Source organism: Phaethon lepturus, unplaced genomic scaffold (assembly GCF_000687285.1).
Source record: "Phaethon lepturus isolate BGI_N335 unplaced genomic scaffold, ASM68728v1 scaffold3074, whole genome shotgun sequence".
NCBI lineage: Eukaryota > Metazoa > Chordata > Aves > Phaethontiformes > Phaethontidae > Phaethon > Phaethon lepturus.
The window spans coordinates 6,053-20,116 of record NW_010532493.1 but is presented as its reverse complement, the minus strand read 5'-3'; the positions used below and the strand labels follow the sequence as shown (position 1 = coordinate 20,116).

General features: G+C 34.4%; 1 protein-coding gene across 1 annotated transcript in view; it reads left to right on the top strand.

The window, feature by feature from the left end:
* The window catches only part of LOC104619066 (zeta-sarcoglycan-like), a gene marked incomplete at its 3' end in the record, with an annotated part of 73,316 nt that overhangs the window by 58,308 nt on the left and 944 nt on the right, over positions 1 to 14,064 (top strand). The gene's annotated exons all lie outside the window — the stretch shown is intronic.

Below are 14,064 nucleotides of genomic sequence, written 5' to 3'. Positions count from 1 at the left end.
TTTCCAAGTAGGGGAATAGAAATAATTTTAGGGGGTGAAAATGCAGCTCGGCTGCTAGTTTGTGGTACAAATCTGTTATTAGATCTTTTAAATGGAGGAAAATGTGAGATAGCTTGCCCTTTTTTAGTACAGATTAGCTACCTTGTACTTAACTGCAGAGTTAAAGGATCTCTTTCAGTTTCAGGAATCTCTGCAGAAGGTACGACGGAGCGGTGCCTGAGAGGCCATATGGCTTTACGTGTCCTCCTGGCAAAATGCGTGAGATGAGCCAAGAGGCAGTCAGAAAGCGAGCCATGTTGCTCATAATAGTTGAAATGTCCAGCTGGAATCTGAGTCTCATCCCTTCTCATCATTTACAGTGCAATGTGACATTGTCTCTGTTTCCGTCTGTCTAATTCCTGGAAAAGTCTTTTTACAAACCATCTGGGCTATAACAGGTTTTGTAATAGTAGCTCATATAAAATATATTCGGATATACTCTTAATGACTTTGGTTAAGCTATCATGAAAATCTACTTCCATTATTAATTATCTTGAAGCGTGGTATTAAGGAAATAGGAAGATCTGAAACCTGGTCAAAACTTCAGCCTGCTTGCCAGCACTTTGATGGGTCTGTCAAAGTAGCCTTTTAAAAATTAACATGTTATTTATTTGAAATTTATCCATATTTCTCCTGCAATTTTCTGTTTAAGTCATTTTCCAATAATATAAACCCTCTTGACTTGTTTGTTTTGATTCAGCATAAAGAAGCAATAACAGTTAATGGAGTAGTAAAAAACAGTTGCAAACAACTCTTCTAGTTTTTACTTCTCTTTCAATTGTAAATTAATGGCGTCATTCTTTGTGTTAATCTGCATGTTTACATTTGATATTCAGCAGTGGTAAACTTCAACTCTTGTGACTAGCCCTTGTACTAACTGGATTGAAAAATAATACTTTTTTTTTATACATCAATTATATACATCCATTTTATACATCCCTTCATATATCCAATTAACTCATAAAAGTATTAAATACCTTGTGCCTTGGTAACAAGATCTCTTTGAAGCAGAGAGGTACCTTACACCGTACTTCAGATTGCATTTAATCATTGAGATACATTTTCAATTTCTAAGCGATAACTTTCATATCATTATGATACCCTCGTTATATGTTATGTGTAGACATGACACTACATTGCTGTTTTATATTTGAAATACCGTATGGTGTGAAATATAACTTACGTCTCTCTTATGAATTGCAACATGAAAATCATGCTATAAAAATAGAGTAGTAAGCTATTTGTCACTTACTAGGAGCAAGAGGCAATCATTTCTGGTAGATACAGCCATTATTTAACCTGAAACCTCCTTCCTGAAATACAAGAGCATATCATATCAGTTATATGTCAAGAATTAAAAATTCCCCTATGAATAAACACAAATGCAAGCAGCATTACAACAATAATTAAATTCCGTGTAATTTCTCCGTGGTTATTTCAGAGTTGAGAATGCTTGTGCATTGTTGGTTCTAAAGAGCCACAGCAAAGGTCTATGCTGTGGATATAAGATCCCTTGCTTTAAGTTTTATCATCCTCACTAGCTTATTCCACATAATCTTCTTTGAATCTTGATTATTCTTTGAATAATCACTTTTTGTTAAATTATTTAAACACTACATCAATACTTCCAGAGATCTGGGATCTTGAGAACTTCCTCTTATTTCTGCATTCAGTATTTTTTTTTCTTATTTCTGCCACCTTCAGACTAATAGTTTTTGACATTTGAGATTTGATCCAGCTTTTCTTCTTTTCTTTTTCTTTCCCTCAGTCTGAGTTCAGGAAGACAATTTCTACCTAAGATACAAGGTACAGCTCATGTTAGCTCTTATTTGAATTTGTATTTTTCTAATGTGGAGAGCACCTTTTGCTGCCTGTAGCTGACATACAAAAAAACCCCAACATACTTTGTACTTTTAAAACTAGTCTAATACGCCTCTCTATAGTATTTGTAGCATAGACAAAATACATGCATGTTATTTTCACTCTCTTTTTCTAAGTTCATTCATCACCTATGTTTGGAAGGAATTCTAAGGTCCAGTACATGTTTTTCAATGTGTTTTTCTTTCCATAAGCTAGGGCTGGTTTGGAAAGGATAAGCACATGGAGGAAAAGATGACTTTTCAAAGTCAGAATATGCATTCCTGAGTTTGGACTTTAGAAATCCTCCAAGGTGTATACACCTACTGGGCAATGTGCTTTGTTTTTTCTTCTGCAACTGCTCCAATTTGCTTGTATAAATTCACTATAAATCTTAATTTTCTTTGAGCTGCTGTTATGAAATTGAACATTTTTTCTTTTACATGAGAAAATGATATGAAGCTCCATCGGGGAAGTTCAGATTGGATATTAGGAAAAAGTTCTTCACTGAGAGGGTGGTTGGTCACTGGAACAGGCTCCCCAGGGAAGCAAGTTGCAGGGAAGGAGTGGACCAGAGGAGCATCTGGTCAATGCTCTTAGTCATACGGTTTAGTTTTAGGTAGTCCTGTGAGGAGCAGGGATTTGGACTCTATGATCCTTATGGGTCCTTTCCCACTCAAGATATTCTGTGATTCTTTTGAAGGGGTACAGGATAAATCCATGGAAGGGAGAAAGAGGGCCAAGTAGCAGGTTTTTGTTGGGCAAACTGCTGGAAGCCAGGCATCAAGTGAAGTCTCAGGTCCCAGCTGCTGACAATTGGTGCTGGCAGGAGTAGACAGGCATGCAGAGGACTGGCTGCATGCTGGCTTCCCGCAGGATAACGTTCAGAAAAACAGCAGCCACAGACCTCTCTTCTCATAAGAAGTCAATAGTTAATGTTCTGTACCCACTGTCACTTTAGAGATGATGGGAAAAGGATGAAAGGGAACACTAAATCAGTGATTTCCAGGCAGTGATGGTGGGGAGTCACTTTAGAGATGATGGGAAAAGGATGAAAAGGAACACTAGATCAGTGATTTCCAGGCAGTGATGGTGGGGGGGAGCAAGAGTGAAGCGGTGACTCTGTGCAGAAGGATGTCTCTCATGTTATGTATGAGTCTCACCTCGACGTCTTAGTATTTTATCTCAATGCTAACTTTGACTCCAGAACATCTGTAGTGAGACTGGACATACGCTGGAGTAAATTTCAATTATCAGTGGCTATTGTGCCAGCAGTCCTCCGCTTACCTTTCTGCTTTATAGGCTTTTTATTTTACCTCACTATATTTTAAATGCGAGTCTGGATGTTTCCACTGTTTCTAGAAAATTGGCACTGAAAACTAGGAAAAAGGATATTCTGTTTCAATTCTCAAATATTTTATCCTCAATTTTTATTTTTTTTTCCCCCGTACCATAACAGAGGACATGGAACTCTAAGCAGTGGTTGGATTTAATTGTAGAAGTAGAGTCCGTGTGGGAAGAGGACGTTAGTGGTTTGCATGGTGGTACAAAAGCGTTAGTGTTTAAGCATTAATCCATTGCCATCTGTCCTGCTGTTGTTACCCTCACACTGTTGTCCAATACAGACAGCATAACTACTACCCAAATATTCAGAGCAGGGAAGGAGAAGTGATTTCCTTCTGTAGGGGATAGATCCCAAAAGTCAAAAGAAAAAGATATTTTTCAGAGTCATTTAAGTAGGTTTTGAGGGATACAGCATACATCTTCAAAAGATGGTTCTGATTATTTGTCTTTAGCTTTATCAACTGCTAATACTTCATTTAACTGCACAAACAGGTGCTGTGCATGCATTGTGACATTCACAAGGCTGCTGCTGGGTGCTAAGCATTATTTAATTACCTACAGCATCTGGACCTTTCTCAAGGCCCTGACAAGACATTAAGATTTTATTTTTACCCCTTCTTTTTTTTCCTGATGTTAAGACAGCTCATTAATATTGTAAGTATATATTATTCTTATAGGAGTGACTTAGGTGAAGGACAAAATAAAGGCAAATAAATGAGAAGTTGTTTTTTAACTTAATTAACTACAAAAGAATAATTAAAACAAAAAAAGAGAAAGAGAAAAGCAGTGGGATCTGACATTCTCCTTTACTTCAGAGCTACAGAGAGCACTTGGAAGAAGAAACTCAAGAGCATGCTGCTGCTCTTAAAGATGCTGTAGTGACAGTAAAGAGATTTATCAAAAATATGGACGAGAAGTAATTTGATTGTAGACTTAGAGTCTTTATTCTGCTAAGTTATCTTTAAAAAGTCTGAGTTGTATCAGTTATCTTACTGAGTCAGCTATGGTAATTAGCCTGTTTCTATATGTGAAAGAGATTTTTGCAAGTGGATAGTCAGTCTTGGAAACATTTGCCTGTTTGTCCATGAAAATTATTTGTCCACACAAAATCATGAACCTCTTCAATCACAAGTTCTAGTTCATAACTATTAGATGACTAGTATTAAAAAATATATAAAAAACTTTCTATTTTCTAGAATTTCCTCTCACATGTCTTTGGACTATCAGAAACTGCATGTCACTGTCATGTTACAATTATTGTGTGTTTTTAAAAACACTAACGTTAATGTTTACTTTCTATTTATTGCACTGTTCTGAGTCCTAGAAAAATATGCAGTTCTAAAACCAGCTTCAATGTATAACACTGAAACTTTAGTAACACCTTGGAAAATACTGGTTAATATCCATAACTAGAACATAGCTGGTTTGTTGTGCTTATTTATCAAGATAATTACATTTATTTGCTTTTTAATTATTTTGCTTCCATTCAGAACAGAATAGAGTTTCAAATTCCATATTATTATAATATTAGAGAAATTTAATTGTGCTATTTTTAGATGGGCAGAGCTGTCAATGTAATTTGTCTCAAACATGTACAGGATATTTAAATGTATACTTAATATGGATTTTTAAAATTTCTATGATACATAAATATATCTCTGAAAATACCTTCTTTTTCCTTAGGTTATTCTTAGGGTGATAAATATTGCAGCTGCAGCTGAATTATGAACAGATGGCACTGAATTAATGATCAGCTGAATATTTTAAAGTTTTGACTAGATTTCTTCCTGTGAAGAAAAGCATTCCATAAATCTGAAATTAATTAGTCACTGAGAATACTTATCACTCACTGAATCATTAACATCAGTTGTAGATCAAAATAATACAGAGTGAGCATTTTTTCCAAATCAAAATTAAGGACTACATTGCCCTTAAAAGAAGTTGTTCCAACATTAGAGTCCCAAAACTTCATGAGTTTCCTTTTGTGATGTTTTGGACAGAGGTTTTGTTTGGAGAAGCTGTTTTGTTGCTCTTCTCTCACCAAGGCACCTGGACTCTTTATCACCTTAAAGTTGTCAGACACTAAAAGCTTCCTACCAATTTTGCTTATGGAATGGAGAAAGTGGTTTTCTATTCTGGAAGACAGTAATGGGATGGTTCTGATGCTCACCTACCTTTTAAGAAAGAAAGGGAAATTTGCTAATCTTCTGTCTCTAGTTTGGTCTTTCTGGGTCTTTGTTTGTTTTGGGTTTGTTTTTGGTTTTGTTGGTTGATTAGTTTTAACATTTTTTTCTCTGTGGCTCTTATATATTAAGCCAGATGCTAATTTACCACATCTATTTTTCTCTATGGTTGAGTGATTCTAGTTGCTTTGCCATATTGCCAAAACAAAAGCTTTCATCAAGTCCAGAAAAAAATTCCACCCGTGCTGCAAGTCTTGCCTCTGCATTTCTACATACATCTGCATCTAGGTTAGATTTCTTTCCAGATACAAAATCATACATTCTTTAAGGACATTTCAGATTTCCCCATGGTACTAAATTTGTTCCATTACCATAAGATCCGACTCCCAAGGGTATCAATAAAGCCTTTCTAAGTGGTGTATTTGAAAGTTAAACAATCTGGGAGTGATTCAAATAACAGATAAAGACACAGAATTTAAGTGTCAGCAGGGTAGGAATCTGAGGTACATGTCTTCATCTGTGAATTGAATTTGCATCTTCTGTGTTACAAGTAAACAATGAACTCCATGGAGAACCTAAATCAGAAGAGACACTGCAGAAGCTAAGAGCCCAAATTTGCTTTTATTCTGCTTCTGCAGCTTTCCTGGCCCTTATCCTACTGTCAAGGGCAAGTGGACAAGTAATTTCCTAAATGGATGATACAAAAATCCTGAGAACTGGATTAAGCTGTCACCCTCTTGTGCTATCATCGTAGTGGATGCTATTTGTTCAGAAATCTGCAAATGCATTTCACGGATCTACTAAGTAGCTGAAGGGTTTTAAATTATTATTTTCTGGTCATCAGGCTATAATTTCTTACTCTTGTTTTACTACCCAGTAGTACACACTGGTAACGTTTTTGTAGATGGAACCTGTGTATCTTTGAATATCTTGAACATTCTTTCATTAAACCTTTCTCAGATAAAGTGTGATTATATGAAAAGCTACCATTTTTTGCATAGATAACTTAAGTGTATTTGTACTCTCTAGCTAAAGCAGATAATCTGAGAATCAGTCACTTTGGAAAAATTAGATTTTTCTAGTCCTCCCCATGTTATAGTTACCAGTGTTGAATTAATTTTATAAAAATGTAATTCTTTTTAAAAAATGCCTTTTCCAAGAAAGCTTCTAAGTACTCTGGTAGCTCGCATCCTTTGTTTCAGTCTTCTCTCAAAATGTGATTAATTCAATTATTTATCTCAGAAAGTTTAATTTGCTTTCAGAAACCTTTTAATGGTCTAATTCAGTACCTTGTGAATAATATTATACAATATTTTCTGGCCACAACACGATATATTTGAAGTCCATGGAAAACTGCCAAAAGCATCTGGAAAAACAACTTCTATCTTATTAACAAAATGGGGGGGGGGGAAGGAAGATTGAAAACTATCATCTGAATGATAAATGTATGTGGAGAAATCAAGTAAAAATATTTGTTAGCTTTTAATTTATATTAATAAACCACCAAAATTGTTCATATTACCTACAGAGTAGAAACAAAGTTCAGAATGACTGTGTCTAATGCCTACAGAGAATATTACCAGTAAGAAAGACAAAACTGAAATGCTTTTCTTTTTAAATCTTCACAAAGCAAGATACATAACAGTAAAAAAGGTCATAGGGTAAAATCAGCAAGAGAAAAGGTAAGGAACCATTATGTGACATGAATCTATTTCACTTCATTTAATTTCAGTTCCAGTCCAGTTCACCTCAGAATGATAAAACAGGCAGCAGAAAGGTACTTGTACTATTAGCAATTATTTTAGAGAGCACGCAGATAAGACATAAGGTCTCAAAGGATGCAGAAAGGTCAAATATCAGACCTGTTTTTAAGGAAAAAAAAACAAACCCAAGGTTGTAGAGATTTACAGATAAGTGATTTTCAGTAGAATTTCTGGGAAATTTTTAGAACATTCAATAGAAAAGTCAGACTAAAAGTCTGACCTAAAGGAAATATGTAATGATGAATAGAAACAGTTTTAGAGAGGCATGAATGACCTTATGATCTGCAAGATGTTATATTTCCCAAGGAGAAATGCAATATTCCTGTTTTGTCTTTGAGTTTCATCTATGTAATGAAGAAATATCACACTCCCTTTACTGTCTTGTCCGTTCTCTTGCTATTTGATTTTAATGTGCTGTTCATAAAGCACAGCATGTAGTCAGGTATCTCATCCTATGTATTGTTATGTCTTTTTTGAACTCTCATTTCTTTTCAGTGGAATACGCTGTAAATAATATACATCAGTTACTTGGTAGGCAACTTTGGATTTTCATAAAACAGGTAGTGGCCAAACAACTAACAGTAATCTTATAGCCTAACTCTGCTAACAAAGACAATGGAAACTTTCCCACTTATTTTGTATGGAAACGTAATGCACAGACTGCTTCAGTAAGCCTCAGCTTCCAAAAGGTATACCATCAGCTTTGTAAATTATTTCAGTTATAAAAAACAATTGCATCACAGAAAGCAAAAAGTTCCAAGGTTGAGGATAATGCTGAAAACTTGGGAAATTCTCTTTGGATTTAGTATGATTCAGGTTGCATTCATCATGAGGGAAAAAAAAATGATAAACTCTCTACTTTCATTCACACTCTGGAGTACTCCAAAATACTTTGGAGTTATTATTAATTCATTTCAATGAGCTGGATATTTGAGCTTGTCAGTGAAAGTTAAGTTGATAAAGGCAGCTCTAAGAAGAATTTAACATATCATGGCTATTTACTGGTGTCATAAAGAAAGATTCCTGGACAACAGAGGAAAACATCCGTAGGAAAAATAATGCAACAAGGCTGGTAAAAATAATATATATTTATAATCTAATCTCTCTGTTATTTATTTTATATTTAAATATGTTTCATTTAATAATTTAAATTTTAATTTAGCCATTTCTATGTATTTTTATTTATTTAAAGTATATTTACATTATATACATTATTTATATATGGTTGTAATATAGTATTATGGGAAAAATCAGTCAGATGGGAAACTCATTATACTCACCACAAGCCTGAATTCAACTATCTAGCTCATGTTTTGAATAAACTAAACTTAATGAGATTATAAATAGAGCAAAACATCTAGTCTGAAGTCTTACACACACAGTTGGGTGCCTGACATATCTTCCTTTGGCTTGCTTAGCTTTCTTATCCAAGAACTAAGATACTATAGCTAAAGTTACAACCTGTCAGCTGTGCCACAGGAGCAGACAATGAACATGTCTTTAGCCACTACAGAAGCAAAATAAATGTGTTAACTTTATGAAGTTCAAGCAACCTCCAAGAAGCACATTTTACTTTCATTCACCCATGTGTATTGCTCATATCTGATGAAACCTATGGACAGCTATATCAGATCAGACCAAAAGTCTGTTTAGCCACACAATTTCTGAAAGTCTCCTATAGAAAATACCATGTGATACAGAGAGTAAGAGGAAAAGCACAGGTTTGCTCTTGTGCAGTTGTGGTCTCATATAGAAGTAGCACCGAGAGTGCTGTCTGCTGCAATTTTTATACAACCTTCATACATATTTTGATACCTGGGGTTCCACAGTCAAGATGCACCAGGAAGGCAGAGTGTGGGAAAAATATATTCTATCCATTGCAAAGGTGATAGGTGATATTTTAGGTGTGTCTTTTAATGAAGTTCCTAGAAGTAAAATCTGCCCAGGAGGGCAGAAGTTTCCTTGGAGCTTCCATTTGACCAAGTCCTAAACCTGTAATACCACTAATCTTTTATGGATGCCAGTGGGTCTGTAGATCATGAAGAAGGAAAAGCCATACTACCACCACACCTGTTGTCTGGTTCAGATAGTTCTACTTAATTTTCTTTGTTCATATATATTTCTCATATAAATGTGTGGCTTATCCATCTTCTAATAATTTATGTTGACAGCTGGTATTATTAACTGTAGTCTGGTGTTAAAAAAGGTAACAGATATGTGCACTGCTTCTTCTGGCCTAGTACTTGCTCTAGTTTCCCTTGTCTAAGTAGGTAATCATTCAAACCAGGAAACCTCGAAGGTTAACCTCTCTGAAAAGTAGTAACTTTCTGACATCTCCGTAACATGGCCATCAGCTCTTGACAGATCCAGCTATATTTATTTTAACTGCTACTTTCACTCTTTTTTTGATATAACAAAGATGGTCTTTTCCCTTCCTCAGCAAATAGAACACAGAATATGTTCTGATTGCAGTGAATAATTGCTTGTGTAGATGTCTTGCTCTCATCTGAAAGCTCTTTATTAAAATTCCTCAATGTTTCTATTCAGCTGGTATGAGTCCTCCATTTGTATTATTGCATTTACATTCACTGAAAAATTTCTGAGACCACTGGTGGCCAGAAAAATGTAATGTCTAACATTCCATGAATATCAACAAAATTTTATCTAGGTGTATATTTCACAAATATTGATTATTGACCCAGCTGGGGATGGAATCTTTATTAAAAATACTCTCTCTCTTTTATTTTCAATCTCAGAAACATCAGCACGTTCTCATAAAAGTAACTTCTTTTACCCCGCATTTAATAAATGTTTAAACAACCCATTTTTCATTGAAGAATCAGAAGACAGTACATTGAATTTTAATATGTTTTGCATTTACAAATATCATAAATTCATGGTAATTCCCTTTGAATTCTAGGCCTTATGTTTAATTTAAAGTGGTTGCTTTCTTACCCATTTCTATGTCTGAATTTGTTGTCTGCCAGGTGGACGCAGAAGGTGACTTAGACACCAGACACAACTGCTAGTGTTCATCTACATCTGATATAAGCACACAAAATGTCTTTCTCAATGTCTTGTGTATTTAGTATTGTTGATAGTTACTATTCCTCATGCATCTTGGTTTAAAGTTATGTTTCAGTAAGTTGAGAGTGAATGGAAACGCACTGTAGATGGATGGAAAGAGACCAGAAGACAAGGCAAAGCAAATGTTAGCTTCACCCTGGTTTTAACATTTGTGTTACTTTCATTGTTGTTGATAGGAGTGGGAGTGGAGTGCTTTACTGCCGAGAAAGAAACATATGATCTTCTTAATATATAGGGTTAAAGTCCCAAACATATCTTGCATGCTAAGTGAGTAATGAGCAGTATTAGATGTTCCTAAAAAATATAAAACTTAAGTCTAAAGTAAAGTTTGGGTGGAAACTGCTGCAATTAAGGAAATTATGACTTTTAGTTTGTCCGTATTTTCTCCACAGTAATGACTTTCTACATCATTTATTATGTTCGCAAATATCATAGAAGCATTATTACCTCTATTATATAATTGTATGGAAAATTGGAAGTGAAATGACCTTTGTGGAAAATACTCAGGAAAAAATAAAGAACCTCAAACCTGCATATCCTTTCCCACAACAAAAATCATGATACAGTGCCTTATAAAGCAAAATATGCACAACCATAGAATTAGTTAAGAAGAGGTTCAATCTGCTGGTAATGGAAATCTGAACTGGCCAGCAAGTTGTAATGACTGTACGTGCTCTCCAAACAGTGAAAAAACCCCACTATAAGCTAGCCAGGGTGAGCAGCAATTTCCACAGCAATAAGTTTTGCAGTAATGGCAAAAAAAAAAAACCCACCCAAACTACATATGCACACTTACCCGATACAGGAAATTTGATCTCATCTCTTAATAACAATCACCAACACTTTACACTTTTATCATGTGATTGCGATATTACACAAATCAAGATTTTTACATGATCAGTATTAAATCATATTCGGTAAATGGAGTGTTTACCCTTTACACCCTGTATCTTTATAATCATATTGAAACCGTGGAAGACTGGTGAGTTCTTGGTAGTATTTATTATAATTCCAAGTAGTGGTTAAAATTTATTTTCCTGAAGAATGATAAAGTAGTACAAGGCATCATTGACTTTAAAAAGCAAAAGGTTAAAAGCATGCATTCTTCGTGATTGTTATTATGGTATTACTTACTAAGTAAGTAAAGCTAGACACCGTACAAAATCAGAACAGACACAGTTCTTGCCTTGAAATTTAATCTCTATTAGTGTTAATCTGGGTTACAGTAGTATAGTTTTCTGTTTCCATGTTGTGTGTACTGCCCAACATTTTAATTTAACACATCTTAACTATAGATAAAATGAATAATTTTATGCTTTGTGTCATTTTTAATGTAGCCGGTTTAATGATAGTTTTGATTAGGCAACTGCTGTGCATCAAGCTTGTGTTTATAAACCATCATTATATACAATGTTTGGACGAATATGAAATGTACATTTTTCATCTATATACTTCAAAATGAATGGAATTTCACAGAAATTTAATAATTGAATTCAGTATTATACAACTGAATTTACAAGTAAATAATTTTCCTGGACACAAGAAGACAAGAGAATTTGCTATGGACAGCTCTTGATCCTGATTAAAGCTATTAAGGATCACAGAATCATTAAAGTTGGAAAAGACCTTTAGAAGAAGACAACACACTAATAAATTGCACATGCAATTGCTTACTCTTATTTCAAGTGGGAAATGAAAATGTAATGAAACACAATTGCATTTTGATAGCATTGATTACCCTTTAGGCAGTTTAACTTTTCAAAACCATTTTCGTAACATTCACATCTGGTTCTACATCAAAGAGACAAACTTAACATGTATTATGTTTTGTTAGTAATCTCTCAAGTGGCTTGAATACACTAACCACTGTTTCAGCAGTGAGTGAGTAATACTAAGTGATGCACTGCTACATCCTGAGTGCAGCATAAAGTAAAATCCCATTTCTTTTAGCATAAAAAGGGAGAGTTATATCCTGCAATGATATTTTGGGCTAGATGAATTCTAGGTGTACTTTTATACAGTGTGTTGCAGAAGAAACACCAATGCTGAGCATTTAAACTGTATGCATTTCTTCGTAGAAGCTCCAGATCATTGTTCTGTAAGTTGTTCATGAAAAGTTATTTTATCCTAAATACAGTGCAAGTTTTAAAAGGCAGTTATTTAAACATGGGCTGTCACTTGCAGAGATCTATAATGAGTAAGAAAGTGGCAGGTCTTTTTTTGTCTTTGATTTCTCTCACGTTTTCTGTTAATCCCTTTTCTTTACAGAACTAACAACTTTCACGTGTGTAAAGTAACAGCATCGCAGTACTTATAATGCCACTTACTTTTAGGTAGCTAAGCAATTATCAGCTCTTAAATAAAGATGAAACTAGTTAATATTAAGTTATTTGTGATTATCTGTTGGGTTTCCTGACCCATAACTATGGTTGCAGGACAGGTCCAACCTCCCACATTACGGTAGCTGTTAAGCAACCTGAAACCATGAGCTTACTTTGTTAAAATACAATCGATGTTTCTTGTTAACTGAAATTACTTGTACAACAGAATTCTTACCTACGTTTTCCAATAATGATTCAACATGCAGCCCACATGGAGTGTTTGGGGTGTTTTTTACGTTCTCTTTTAAGATCTGTCTTAGAATAGAATGAAATTTACAAAATGATTGGAAATCAGACTTGTGCCAAAAAATAAATATACAATTCCAGAAGGGCTTTGAGATTTTGAAATCAAACTTGTGACTAAAACAGGAAAAAAATTTGCTTCCAATTTTTCTTCAAAGGACTATATTTTAGGTCAATTTTAATATGGCTTTCATAAATTTTGCATTAAAATAATACCTTTTAATTGTATGCCTTTTAAATATTTCAAAATTAAGAACAAACATTTCCAAATCAAAATTAAACACTATTCCAAACGTATCAAAATGGAATGTTTTGATAGCATCATAAATTTTTTAAATTCTGAAAAAACATCAGAATTTTTTTAATTCTGAAAGGAATTTTCAATTCTGAAAAAAAATTCACCAGAAGCAGTAAGAAAATATATATCAGTGAATAAAAGCTAGACATTGTAAAAGGATTATGGAAAATGTAAATGTTTTCATTGTTTACCGTAGTAAGGCTACTTGATTGTGAACCTTTCAGTGTACGATTTTATTAGGGGAACTTAAACAGCTTGGTAACAGGCCTGGTTTTTACCGCTCCAGAGAACACAGTGGAAAAATATCAAAGGTACACAGAGAGGGCACAATTGTTCTTCCAACTATAATGAAATGGCTAAATAGCAGCAAGCATTCTTATTCCAAATACAAAGCTGCCACTTATTTTGTCATCAATAAATTTAGCAACGACTTCGATGTTATCTCAGACATCTTCCTTCGAACCACAAGGTTTCTGGAAGCACTTATATTCAACAAGAAAGCATTGATCTTTTTAGCCACCGAAGGTCTTCCCATTCTGAACCATGAGAAGCATTCTAGAATAAACATTTCTGTGCAGTGTTATCTAAAGAGGATTACACCTTGGTTTTACTAATTTGAACAGTGTTTTCTCATGACTGTCACATACCATTTTGAGCATTGAATCATGGCTATGTGGAAATTATCAGTGGATCATATAATCTTCAGAAGTTATCTTTAAAAGGTCATCTATAATTTCTGCAAGTATTTTAAACCAGCCTACAATTTATTATATTTTCTCCCTCTTCCAATTAATTAAATAGTAATATAATCTGTTTTATTACAGTTCTTACAGTACTCTGAGTTATATGATCATCCCAATTTCATAGAG